At 39.8% G+C, this 12831-nt stretch overlaps 1 protein-coding gene across 2 annotated transcripts in view; it reads right to left on the reverse strand.

Annotated features, from left to right (window-relative positions):
• Positions 1-4910, reverse strand: part of auts2b (activator of transcription and developmental regulator AUTS2 b) — a 20434-nt gene extending 15524 nt beyond the window's left edge. The window contains exons 1-2 of one of the 2 annotated variants that reach the window (XM_079823159.1): positions 4482-4910; positions 4100-4140 (exon numbers count right to left, since the gene is read on the reverse strand). The gene's annotated coding sequence lies outside the window, so the exon portion shown is untranslated. The remainder of the gene's footprint in view (positions 1-4099; positions 4141-4481) is intronic. The other variant, XM_079823161.1, reaches the window with a different exon arrangement.
• Between the last annotated feature and the right edge of the window lie 7921 nt (positions 4911-12831).

Consider the following 12831-nt stretch of genomic DNA (forward strand, 5'->3'; position numbering starts at 1 on the left):
CACAGTCAGTACAATAGGCGGCAATGCCCGGCATAGAGCCGTTTCATTATTCAGCGCTCAGGTTTCGTTCAGTCGGGGATTAGTGATGGGGATGTAGGCCGGCCGTGCACACAATGTCTCCCGAAGCCTGTGGGATGTGTTGTACCTCCCGCTTCCGAGAAACCGAGCCCCTGGAGCGCCAGTAAAACAATCAGCGGCGTGGAGGACGCTAGAGACTCAGCAATATAACAGACTCTTAAAGCGGCTTCACTGATGATAAAGGGCTCGTTGTGAGTCTTATAACAGTGGTCAGTCACGGCTGTAACGTGTGTGAGAGCTGAGGGCAAAGTGAGCGCTAAAGTTGGATGGTCAAAGTGTTTATTTGAGTTGTGCTGAAAGCTCCAAACAGTCAGCTGTCTGGCTGATCTCTCAGCAGCGCCGATTTCAGCTATACACTATCCCCAATGCTCGGGCCCGGCCCGGCTCGGGTTACCCTGCAAACAATGCCAACTCTGTTCTGACTGCCTATCTCACAGACTTCGTTGTACTAACATGTATACCTATGTCTGCGACGGACAGGGGATGAACAGATTATACTACGGCCTTGAATAGTTTCGCTCCTACTTTGAAGGTGGCTACAGTGATCATGCCTGTGAAATGCATTCTGGGCCCTGTATAGCATAAAATCTTAACACGGCCTTAACAAGCATTGCAGGAACGTAACAAACTCTCTATCCAGGCCAGTGACCGCACCTTGGCCAAAACTGAAGCAAAGACAGCTCTGTGAAAAGGGGTTCAGTTATTCCTGGCAGAAACATGTTAAGGCTGTGAGTGTTGAGGGAAGCTGTCAACTTTTGACAGCCGAGTGTCGGGCGAATAGATTACACAGCTCCTTCTCATATTAGCATTAACAACACACAACCATAACAACAGAGAAGTCAAACATAGTCCAGTACTTATACGCGAGATTCTTCAGTGAGAAAAAAAGCTTTTAAAAATATAGAATCTCATCAAGGATGCGTTTATTGGATCAAAATACAGTAAAGTGATAAAATATTACAATTTTCAATTTTAATATATTTTCAAATGTCATTTCTTCTTGTGATGGCAAACAATTATTTGAATAGAAAGTTCAAAAGAACAGCATTTATTTGAAATAGAAATCTTTTGCAACATGATAAATGGCTTTACAGTCACTTCTGATCAATTTAATGTGTCCTTTTTGTGTAATTTGAGTGTTGAAAAGTTCAATATGACAGCAGGATAACAGTAATGTAATGTCATTCATTTCACGATTTATACTTCCTAATAATTTAGTAAAATAAATTACCATTTTCAAATTGTTTAATATTTGAGAAATTTAAATTAAAAAACATTTTATTTGATATACTTTTATTGTTTTAAGTTAATTGAATATTTGTTAACTTTAACGTTATTTTCGCATTTCCACAGGTGCATGGCAAAAACTGAAAAATGTCATTACCATTATGCATTTTACCTCAAAATGTATCATGCAATATTAAAAATTCACAACGTTTGGAAGAACTGAGATTTATACTTAAAGATAAAAGATCCGTTTTTATTAAGATTTGGAAACCAATAAGACTGTTCCTACAGGAGGACTAAACAAGCTTTATATATGTATGAGTATATATGCATGTGTGTGCATGAATGTATATATCTGTATATTATTTTAATTTCTGTCGTTGCCATTCACCAGGATAAAATATTTTGTATTTTCACTCCGTCACTTATGTACGAAATGTTTTTGTTTGAAGAGCACTTGAAACAACCTTCTAAAATCCTTGTAATATTGTGTGTGTGTGTGTGTGTGTGTGTGTGTGTGTGTGTGTGTGTGTGTGTGGGGGGGGTGTTCTAATTTAAAGCAGTACCTAGTTTAATGTAGCGTGTACAATGGTACTTCTTAGAAAGTTATTTGAGCTATTTATCCTGTATAGTTACTGGTTTGATGTCATTGTGCATGTGTTGTCTTAAGAAAATTAAAATAAAGTGATACAAATATATATATAATTTTTTTTTTAAATCACACCGTCACACTTAATTCCAAACTGCAGGTGATAAACGTTTCACATTATTCAAGATTCAAAATATTCAAAAAATTATATGATCAATAAATTATGACAACATATGTTTTTACATTGCTTTAACAAAATTTTTATAAATTATATAAGATTAAACTCAGTTTAATGTAATTTAAGTTGAAACGACTTAAATATCCAAGTAGTCTGTACTTAAAAATAAGGCAGCATTTTTTTACAGCGTACTGTCAAAAATATGTTCAATAAGGTATGACAACATGTTTTTACAGTGCTTTAACTCATAAAAAAAGATGAAAACTGCTTAACTTATTTTGATAAGTTGCACAAGATTCAACTGATTTTTAAGTCAGTTTAATGTAATTTAAGTTGCAATGACTAAAACATCCAAGTTGACTGTACTTAATTCAAGGAAGCAACTTCTTTTACAGCGTACAACAATAAGATGTGACAACATATGTTTTTACAATGCTTTAACCCCTCAAAATAAGTCAAGCATTTTTTTAATAAGTTATACAAGATTCAACTGTTTTTTGTCATTTAACTCATTTAAGTTGAATGAATTTAATCAAAAAAATGTAAGGCAGCAACTATCCAGATTTTGTGCCCCTATATAAATATGTAATCAGAACTGTACTGATGCGTTTAATAACACACATACAAAGGACGCAGATTAGAAATATGATGTGTGTCATTCAAGGAAGTGATGTCTAATTAAAAAGCGAATTCCGAGAAGCATCTGGCAGAACGCTGAGATATAAAACAGACTCTGAAAGCTGTCTAATCCCCCTATGATTGAGACAAGCGTCCTTTAACTCAATTGCATTAAGATGGCTTAAGGTTTAATAGGCTTCCCAAAACATTGCTGCACTATGTGCTCACATCCTTTCTGTAACCTTTTCAAGCCAATCGCGGTGCTAACTGCAGCAAATAAAAGTCTAAAAATATCATCATTTAATAAGCAATGCTGAAACACAATAATCTGTATGCACATGTGGAGCCGTCTGACCCAAGGCCGTGACCCGTCCGTCCAACGAGACTCCAGCCCAGTGCTGGTGGCCAGACCTTGGCCCCTGCTGACAAATGTGCTAGACGGGAGCCTCCGCTCTAACTTAAAGACGTAAATTCCATTAACTATGGCTAGTGACCTTATGAAAGTAATCTGGTTAAGTTCTTAAGTGCCTCTGATTTGATTTCAGCACGCTTAAGTAGCAAAAACTGCATGAAGTAAATGGTGATGAGTGATATAGAGAGAAGCAATCGTGGTTTTCTTGAATGCTTCATGACTTCAATGTGTAAGTGTGCCAATAAAAATAAATGCAAGGACTGAGAGTGTCTTGTTAAATAAATCAGCAAGGCTAAAGTGTTTTTTGGGCAGTTTGGCAGTGGAGTGTCTGATCCTCTATCCAATTAAGTGGAAGATTACCAGCACGTACTTGGCCTGAACGTACCCACCTCCTAAGTTATGGAGAGGCTAATTGCCTCTAAGGGTATTGTGTTTTACATCCTTGTACTCAATCCAGGGGATTTCTCATCATGCCATCTGCCCAATGCAAGTATAACATGTCTTATCATATATTTTGTTACGCACTTCATCATATTGCAGAACGCAAAAGACCTGGCCTGGGAAAAACGCCATGAACTGCACCAGTCAAATGTCCAAAGCAATAAAATGAGAAGTTTAATATCTAGAAAGATTGTATTGGTTATATTTCTAACACCATGTGTGCACCAGGAGTTCAGCTACACAAGTCACCTGATTTATTGCTAATAAATAAGAGCTAAACCCAATTCTAATATAATTGAGAAGTCAAGGTAATTATACAAATGCCCACTAGAGGTTCCTAGAGGATTCTGTCTTCTTGGAATAGGAACTGATGTGATGACACTACAAGAAGATAATTGAGTCTATCTATCAAAGCTATCAAGACGTGTTAGATTTAATGGTTGCTAATGTATTCTCATCCAGGGAGGCAAACAAACACAACACTAAAGGCATATTTAGTAATGTGTACGTTATAAAATGTGACCAATAATAATGGAATTTGAGGAGGTTCACGTACCTTCATTTGGAGGAGGGAATGTCTCTGTTTGTCAGAGCAACCTGCAATATTAATAAGTTTCAGTAAAAATGATCTATTAGCCAACAGCACACATATTTTAACCACAAGAGGACAGTGTTTCACCACTGCAAAACATGACAAGCTCCTTCACGCTTTAAAAGATGCAATGCTTTCAAAGGAAACACTCAAAAAATATTTTTTTTCCATGCTTCATAAAATGATACACAGAAGACATTGATACAATGAAAACAAATTGTAGTGCGCTATCCATTTCTCTCCATCATCACTGTAATATCTACAAATGCACAGCAAGAAACACAACCAACCCAAATCCACCAAATCTAAAGATTAACGTTTTATTTGTTTTTTCAGAAGCACTTACCCAAAATGCCAATGAAAAGATGAGACGAGGAGGATGATCAACTCTCTGGTCCTTTTCAGTGTAATCCAAAATACTGCCAAAAAGGTTTTCTTCCCAAATATCCAATGCTTTTCAGAGTACTGTAAAAGTGTTAAAAAGTTGCTGTAAATGCGACAGAAAGGTCCCTCCAAAATCTAGGAGCTCTGACAAAGTGTTCGTTTCTACCCTTTGAATGTCAGCGCACGGATGATGTTGAACCAATCCTTTCCAGAGACCGAATCTGTATCCAGTAAAATCCTCCAAACAGGGTAAACATGAGGCTTTGAGCTCCTTCAGCACCAACAGATTAAGCGCAAATCCACCAGAAGCAGGTTCGCGATCACGCAGGAGATCCTTTCCAGAGCATGTCCGGCTCAAGAATGCTCCCTCAGTAGAGAACCGTGCATTCCTGTGATCCCTCCCTCAGCGGACACTCCCACCGCCTCCCACACACCTCCCTCCCTCCCTCCTCAGCCCTGACAGCGGCAGAACAATTACAACACTCTCCTCCTCTCTGCTCAACACGTACGTACCTTTAGACAGTCTAGTGATTATGGCCATCCTCTTAATTACAGGCCCAGAATAACCAGAGGGGACAGGCGACAGGTCAAGAATGCTGATGAGACGGTTCCACCTCGCACCGAAATGAGACCTCACTCTCATTGGGTGACGGTGTCGGCTCCAATTAAAGCTGCTGTGCTGGTATGCCGCCCCGCTTCTGTGCAGGGTGAGAGAAGGATAATATGATTTAATGCAGTGGTTGCATTTGTACCCGTCACAGCTTATTATAAACGCGTCATATAAATGTGAATGTCATGCACACAGTGCTGTGGAATTCTTCGAGAGATCAACCAATCGCAGAGCTCCTCATCAGACGGAGGGCTGTAAATGTCAGCGGGGAAAAGGGCATGGCGAGATGATGAATCACAAGACGGGATATTATCACAACAGATATATCACATAATTTATTAGAACCGTCAACACCCCTGTGGGAGGAGGCGGATGAAAGCTCCCTGCACTCTTCCGTTGCTAATGCGGTGTCCTCTCTGAACCGGGGATGGGCTCTCTGGGGGAGATAGCACAAGACTTCAAAGTCCGTGGCCTGCCAAGACCGCGGGGAGGTCTCATTCAGTCGCTGCCCCTGTCGGCCCTGAGGGAGTTTCTAATTGCATTTCACAGGCCCTGAACAAAACAAGGCCTTGTTCAAGCTGAAGTTGGTCCTCCTGCTGGGACGTAGCTGTGATTTGCGACTCCTCAGCGGGACGTGGATCTTCGGCATGCCAGCGCCGCTGAGCAAAACAGTTTCAGCTTCCTTCTTCTGACTGCACACACTGGGACGCCGATTGGCAGATGAATATGCGAGTGGCCGCGACACCTTCCTTCTCTCCTCGGAGGGCGTTCGATCTATGGGACTGGAGGCAGATGTGTGGGCTCGAGTTGAAAAATGTATTCAGACCTACAAGAGAGACTCCAAATCATATGCAGGCCATCAAATATCATCAAACGGAAGAAGATTAGGGGGTTTTCTTTTCATAATTTCGAAGCTCCAAATAACAGCCAATGCGCTTTCAACTGGGTCTAGCCGAGCCTGATGTTACTGCTGTATTTTATTATCCTGACTATGGCGATTTGATGTCTAGTGTCAGTGTGGTCCTTGTGCATTTTGTTTAAATCAGACATGCAACATGCATGCGTTTCTAAATCCAAGAGTTCACTCAAAAAAATAAAATTAGCCCAGGATTTACTCACCCTCAAGTCATGCATATGCCTTTCTTCTTTCAGACAAATACAATAGGAGAAATATATTTAAAAAAAATGTCCTGGCTCTTCCAAGCTTTATGAATGGAGGACGAGATTTTGAAGGCTAAAAAAAGTGCATCCATCCTTCATAAAAGTAATCCACATGGCACTGGGGGGTTATTAAAGACCTTCTGAAGTGAATCGATGCCTTTGTGTAAGAAAAATATCCATATTTAAAACTTTATCAACTAAAATAACTAGCTTCTGACTAAGCTTTGACGCCTCTCGTGGTTCAAACAAATAGGGCTGGGCAACAAACTCAAGTTCCTCTTCTCTTATATCAAAATCCTCAGACATTTCTCTAACAATTCTTGTTTTAGACTTCTAATTAGTGACCGTGTTTTGTTTTTCCGTGTTCGTCAATACGTCATAATCAGGTCAGGGGTTACTCTTTCGCTGTAAAATGATGTGTACGGCCGTCTGTCGGTAGCTAGTTATTTTAGTTTATAAAGTCTTAAATATGGATATTTTTCTTTAAAAAAAAATTTGTTTCGCTTCAGACGGTCTTTATTAACCCCTTAGAGTCGTGTGAAGTACTTTTATGATGGATGGATGCATTTTTTTGGCCTTCAAAATCTCATCCTCCATTCACTGCCATTATAAAGCTTGGAAGAGCCAGGACATTATTTAATATATCTCCGATTGTGTTCATCTGAAAGAAGAAAGTCATTTACACTTAGGATGACTTGAGGGTGAGTAAATCATGGGGTAATTTCCATTTTTGTGTGAACGATCCCTTTAAGAACCAGGACATTTCAGTGTTCGCATGAAAGCAAAGCTATATGGCACCTTTGTATGTGATATTTTGAGAAGTCATACATACATACATACATACATACATACATTCACTGCTCTATAATGACAAAGTTTTGAAATCAGACAGTATTTATCTACCACTAATGCTAATTCTTATTCATACTTCTGAAGAAAACTTGAGGTTGAAGCCTAAACAAACCCAAACTGCAACCTTTCCCTCTGCTGTAACTCTAACCTCAACCTATTTTATAAGCAATATTTATTTTAACACATAAATAGATTAATTTATAATATCATTTTGTTTAAATCACATGCAAGTTAAATGCAGATGTGCAAAAAAACTGCGGTTTACGTCGCCATACTTTTAACTACTGTACAATATTAATATTTTCAATACTTGTGCTAATAGTTAGGAGTATTTAACAGCTTTTTGATTTTCATGACCAAAATAATAACAGCACTTTTGCCCATAATCTTGTCATAATCTTATTAATACAAAAAAGTGAAATGATCTGATAAATGGCAACAGTGCCATCACAGTACCAAAAAACAATCGTACATTACCAACGCACAGCGTGTACGACTAACAGAAAATAGTAAATCATTGCTAAATTGTATCCTCATCATCATCAAAGGCAGAAAATCTGAGTCAGATGTGATTACTGAAAATGAGCAGTGGAACGAGGGCTTTTATTAACTCGGTGCTCATTATAATAAGTCCATTTGAAACCATTTCGTATAATTATGACAAAGAATCAGTTTACCGTAACGCATCTGTCCCAGCTCTAGGCCCTAAAAACCCAAAGATATCGAATGAAGAATGAGCACATGCAAGTTTTTCCTTCCGTCTTCTTTTAAACCGAAAGATTCTTGCAGACTCTCCTCAAAGGCAAAGTCATTAGTGCAGACTTGGCCTGATTGTTTTCACTGATTTTCTGTCTGGAGGAGGAGTAAATTGATGCCTTGGCCCTTCAGCTTCAGTCTGGCTATTAATTTCAAAGAGCAGGTTTGGCCCGATGGCCCTTTGAGAGAAAGCTGATTTAACTAGATCATTTTTAACAGGGATGGATTCCTCCACACTTGCCCTTTGGAATAGCTTCTGTCCTCCATAAGCACTGGTCTGTAATGGCAAGCTCCTTCTGAGACTATTACTAAGGGCCAATTGGCCTTGAAATGAAATACACGATCTTAATGTACTGGAAGATGTGCGATCCGTTGGCTTGTGGAATGGAATGACTCAACACCGCAGGAGTTTTTAGTCCACGAAGAGATGTGCCGCCGCCGATTCCACGCTGTCAGCTCAAGGTAGCCTTCGCGAGCAGGCGTACGCAAACTCACATGACAGCCGCTGCTATTTCCAGGGAGAGATAATCAAAGGCATTTGACTTGTGAGAGCCATGGCGAAATACCAATATTCTTGGATTTCAAAGAGCGTCTAACCACTGAATGGGGCTCCCATTCGCCCTTTCATTGGGATGACACAATGTTGCATCTGCTCGGCAAGGGATAAATTAAGCATGTGAAAGTTTTAGTGAAATCCCCATTTTCCAGTTAATCAAATCTCCCCTAATCAAATTAGGAGCTGTAATTCCCCAGGATGCGTGTGACAAAAGTGCATTATTCCTGCCTTTGGGGCCGCAAAAGAGAAATCAGCGTGAGGCCATTCCCCTCTGCTTCAGTGGCCCTGAATTGAATTGCTCTTCCGACTGACCCGAGCGCAAGAGGCAGGGTCGAGGTAAACTTTGGCAGTGTTTGAGTTCCCAGCTCATTAAAGAGCTGCCTCTGAGGCCACCTCCAGAGACTGTTGAGCCATTCATTAATGAGGCACTTGTGTAATTTTCCCTGGACATCTGTGACGAACAGGCTCTCTTCCCAATGCCGCACAAAAAACACCTCAGACAATGAGGCTTAGGGAAACGGCTAACATCCACAGTTACTCGTCATGAGCGTGCATATCAAATCATCTTCAGCCGTACGAATCTGCAGCGATCACCTGTGAGACTCATTTTCCACTGAATGAGAAGTCTTGAGATTTGATTGAAGATCTTCAGCAGGGCTGGCACATACAGAGAGCACGGAAAGTGCCCTTTTATGCTCGCTTAGCAGGGCGGTAAATAGGCCCATGGAGCATTCAGATGCCACTTATGAAGTGCTCATAACCGATGTGTACCTCACGGCTTTGCACAACAGCTTCCTTCCAAACCAATTCATACGGCAGCTAATGAATATGCCACTTTAGACTTCATGAATTGTTCCTTTCCGTTCACTGCCCCCAGTGTTAACACCTCTTTATGCCATTCTTAACACCTTTTTTGCACTGCCTCTCAAGGTCACTCTGGCTGAACGGAGAGCTGGAGAAAGCCGCACAAAACCTGAGAGGCTCAATTCCTATTCATTTGTCACATTTGCATGCATGCCTCTATACTCAATCACACAAAGGCCACGGTAGCTTAGCCATTGCCCCCTACCAATTACAAATGAGTCCATTAAGCTGTCTGCATTGGGCCCAGCCTCTTCATGGTAATGGCTTGTGAGATTTCCATCATAATCGTCGGGCTCCCACTGCAGTCATGAGTGCAGATGGAGGAGGAGAGTGGGTAAAGAGCTATCAAACGGGGCAGAGTGCATTCTTTCGGCTTTGTTTACGTGCAGGCCGACTCAAAAGCCAGTGCTTTCTTTAGGAGAAAAGAGCCTTTAAAGATTACCACAAAATTCTTGTGCGATTTAGGGAGCTGCATGTGCAAAAACAGTGGGCTTGATTGATGCCGATAAACTGATCATTAGTTTTAGATTGATAACCAATAAATAACAGTAAAATTCTACACCATTTTGCCTAAATAAATGAAAAATGTAGGCATCACAACAATATGATGTACAATATGCAGAATGGATATTCATTTAATTCATTAAAGTATTAGTGTTTTTAAAAGATCACCTTTATGTGAGACTGTAGCAAAGGCAAATCGAAATGTAAACATAGACAAAATGAGCATGAACAAATAATTCCAATTAGACAGGTTTAAAAATCTCTAATCTTGGCCATTGTAGGCCTACATACCAACTCTACAAACTCTACAATATTATTATAATGATGATTCAGATCTAATTTACAGTTTAAATACTAGGGATGCCACAATTCTCAATATAATATTGAACCGTTCGGTACGGCATTCACGGTTCAATACGCGCTTGTGAATTGCGTTTTTTTTTCGGTTTTGCATTTAATTATTTATTTTTCTACAAATTCTATCATTTGCCTCCATCCCAATATACGGAACAACGCAACCATTCACGGTTCAATACGCGCTTGTGAATTGCGTTTTTTCCGGTTTTGCAATTAATTAATTATTTTTCTACAAATTATATAATTTGCCTCCATCCCAATATACGGAACTACGCGACATACATTCATATCACACGTTAGTGGGAGAGTTATACTCACGGAACACTATAGTTATTCACAATCACGAAAGTTCATTATTTGCATGCGTTTTAAAGCCTTGCCGGTTAAACTTTTGCACTTTTTCGAGCGCGCGCACTAAATGCCTGTCAAACACGTGATTACTGGACTAAGTAGTCTTACTGCGCTGTCAAATACACACAAGGTTTACATAAACACAGTCGGTTATGTCTAAAGTGAAAGTAAAATCGGCGTGTGTCTGTATATTAGATGCGGGCAGGTCTTAAATTGACAGCAGCGCAACCTAGTGAACATGCTGCAGCTTGTCCTTAAAGGGACAGTTCACCTCTAAAATTATGTCATTATTTACTCACTCTAATGTTGTTCCAAACCTGTATTCATTTCTCGATGACAGAATTTTCATTTTTGAGTGAACTATCCCTTTAATGTTAATACAACAACAAAAGACAAAGAGAAAATCACTCGCTGAAAAACTTTAATACAGTAGCTTTAATAAGATCAATGTATATTTTATAGTGAAGTCTTTGTAGTGTTTTGTTTTTACATTTATTCATTCAATTTCATACTTAAATGCTGCTGTACTGCTATGAGCTGCCAGTGTAAATCTAAGTTTAAGTAAGGTTTTTTCAATTCTTTTAAGTAAAATAATAGAATAGCAAAAAACTGATGTGACAAGCCATCAGAGCCGAACTGAACCGAACCGAAAACCGTGGTTAAAAACCGAGGTATGTATTGAACCGTGGACTAACTGTATTGTTGCATCCCTATAAATCAAAACCTAATCCAGATTATCCTCATAAATCATAAGTATCATTTTTAAGTTTTTTTGTTCTGCCAAAATCAGGACAATTGTAGAAATGTGGAGAACACTGAAGCAGATGGGCTGTTTCTTGCGGTGTCAAATAATTTGCTTCTTTGGTTCCTAAATTAAATGGCAGGGGGTGATTTACGCACCTTCTCTATTAGCAATCTTGGAAGAATAATGTGAACAGCTTTTATTACATGCTGCTTGTTACTCTGACACCTAATTTACAAAGTCTGTTAACGTCTAAAGGGAAATAACAAATCATTTAGGCCAGACAATCAATCCCATAACCATGCATTTATCAAGCTCATTTGTGAAGCCTGACCTAGTTCTTTCAAGTCACATAACAGGACAACTCTATAAAAGTCTATTCATAAGTGAAGGTAAATCACAGCTCATGAAAAGTCTCAGCATTTAAAAGTACTCATGACACACCATTACATGATTTCACATAGCCTATAAAACAAAATAAAAAATAGCAAGTGCCGAAGTGTGTTATCCAGCTGCCTATACGTTTTGACACGTTCACTAAGTAATAACAAGCAAGCAAGTCATGTCTTAAAGAGATAGTTCACCCAAAAATGCTTTTTTAAAGTTGACTTTCATTGCAAAAACAGCTGCACCATTCTTCAAAATATCTTCTTTTGCCTCGTTTGCGCTAGTTTGGAATGACACGAGGGTGAGTACATTTTGACAGAACGCTCCTCTTCGGCTATCCCTCAACAGTTCCTGATAACTGATGTTTGTCAACCTTAAAGTCTACAGCTTGTGAACCTGCAACACCATTTACAAGAGTTACAACCATTCTGTAGCAATACGACCCTTCACTTCGAAGTACCCATCGCTCCGCTTGCACAATATTTCAGAGAACCGTAGACTCTCCTCAACCGTTACATGGTGAGAGTGATTGCAGCAGATCACCTTGAGGACATCAAGCCCTAATGTAGTGCCCCAGCAGTGGAAGACCATGAAGAAAGATGATAGGACTTCAGTGGTATTAATCACCACGACAGTGAGAGTCTCAGCCCCCGGCCGCCAAGGGCTCAGGATAAGCTCGTAAAAATTGCACAGCCCTCCACAGGGCGCTCATGTCTTACTTGTTTATGGCAGCGAGTCCCGGAGGACGTGGCAGTGATGTGCTAGCCTCTAAACCCACGCCGTCAGGAATGATGTATGACCATCATTACCAGAAAATATCACTTCAGCCGACCCATGATCTTGCTCCGCTAAGGGTCATATTATCCATGAAGAACAAATTACGGTCCCCTCCGCACATTTAAATTACTAGCAAAAAAAACTGCTCGTGCAGAGATGGTGATATGTCATCTGTGACAATGCCCCCCAGTGTAACGCAGATAAAAACCCACCTGAGAAATCATCATCGTGCAGGATGCTAAAGTTCACTTGCGTTTGCTGTCATGTAGAAGCAAATATACAGGAAAGGTCGTGCACTTTAATTTCCCCCATTTGAGCAATTAGCATATTAACACAACAAAGACAGTCGTGAAATGGCATTTTCAGATTTTGCCGTTTATCACTGTTTTTTTTCA

Source organism: Gobio gobio, assembly GCF_949357685.1.
Source record: "Gobio gobio genome assembly, chromosome: 8".
NCBI classification, from domain to species: Eukaryota; Metazoa; Chordata; class Actinopteri; order Cypriniformes; family Gobionidae; genus Gobio; species Gobio gobio.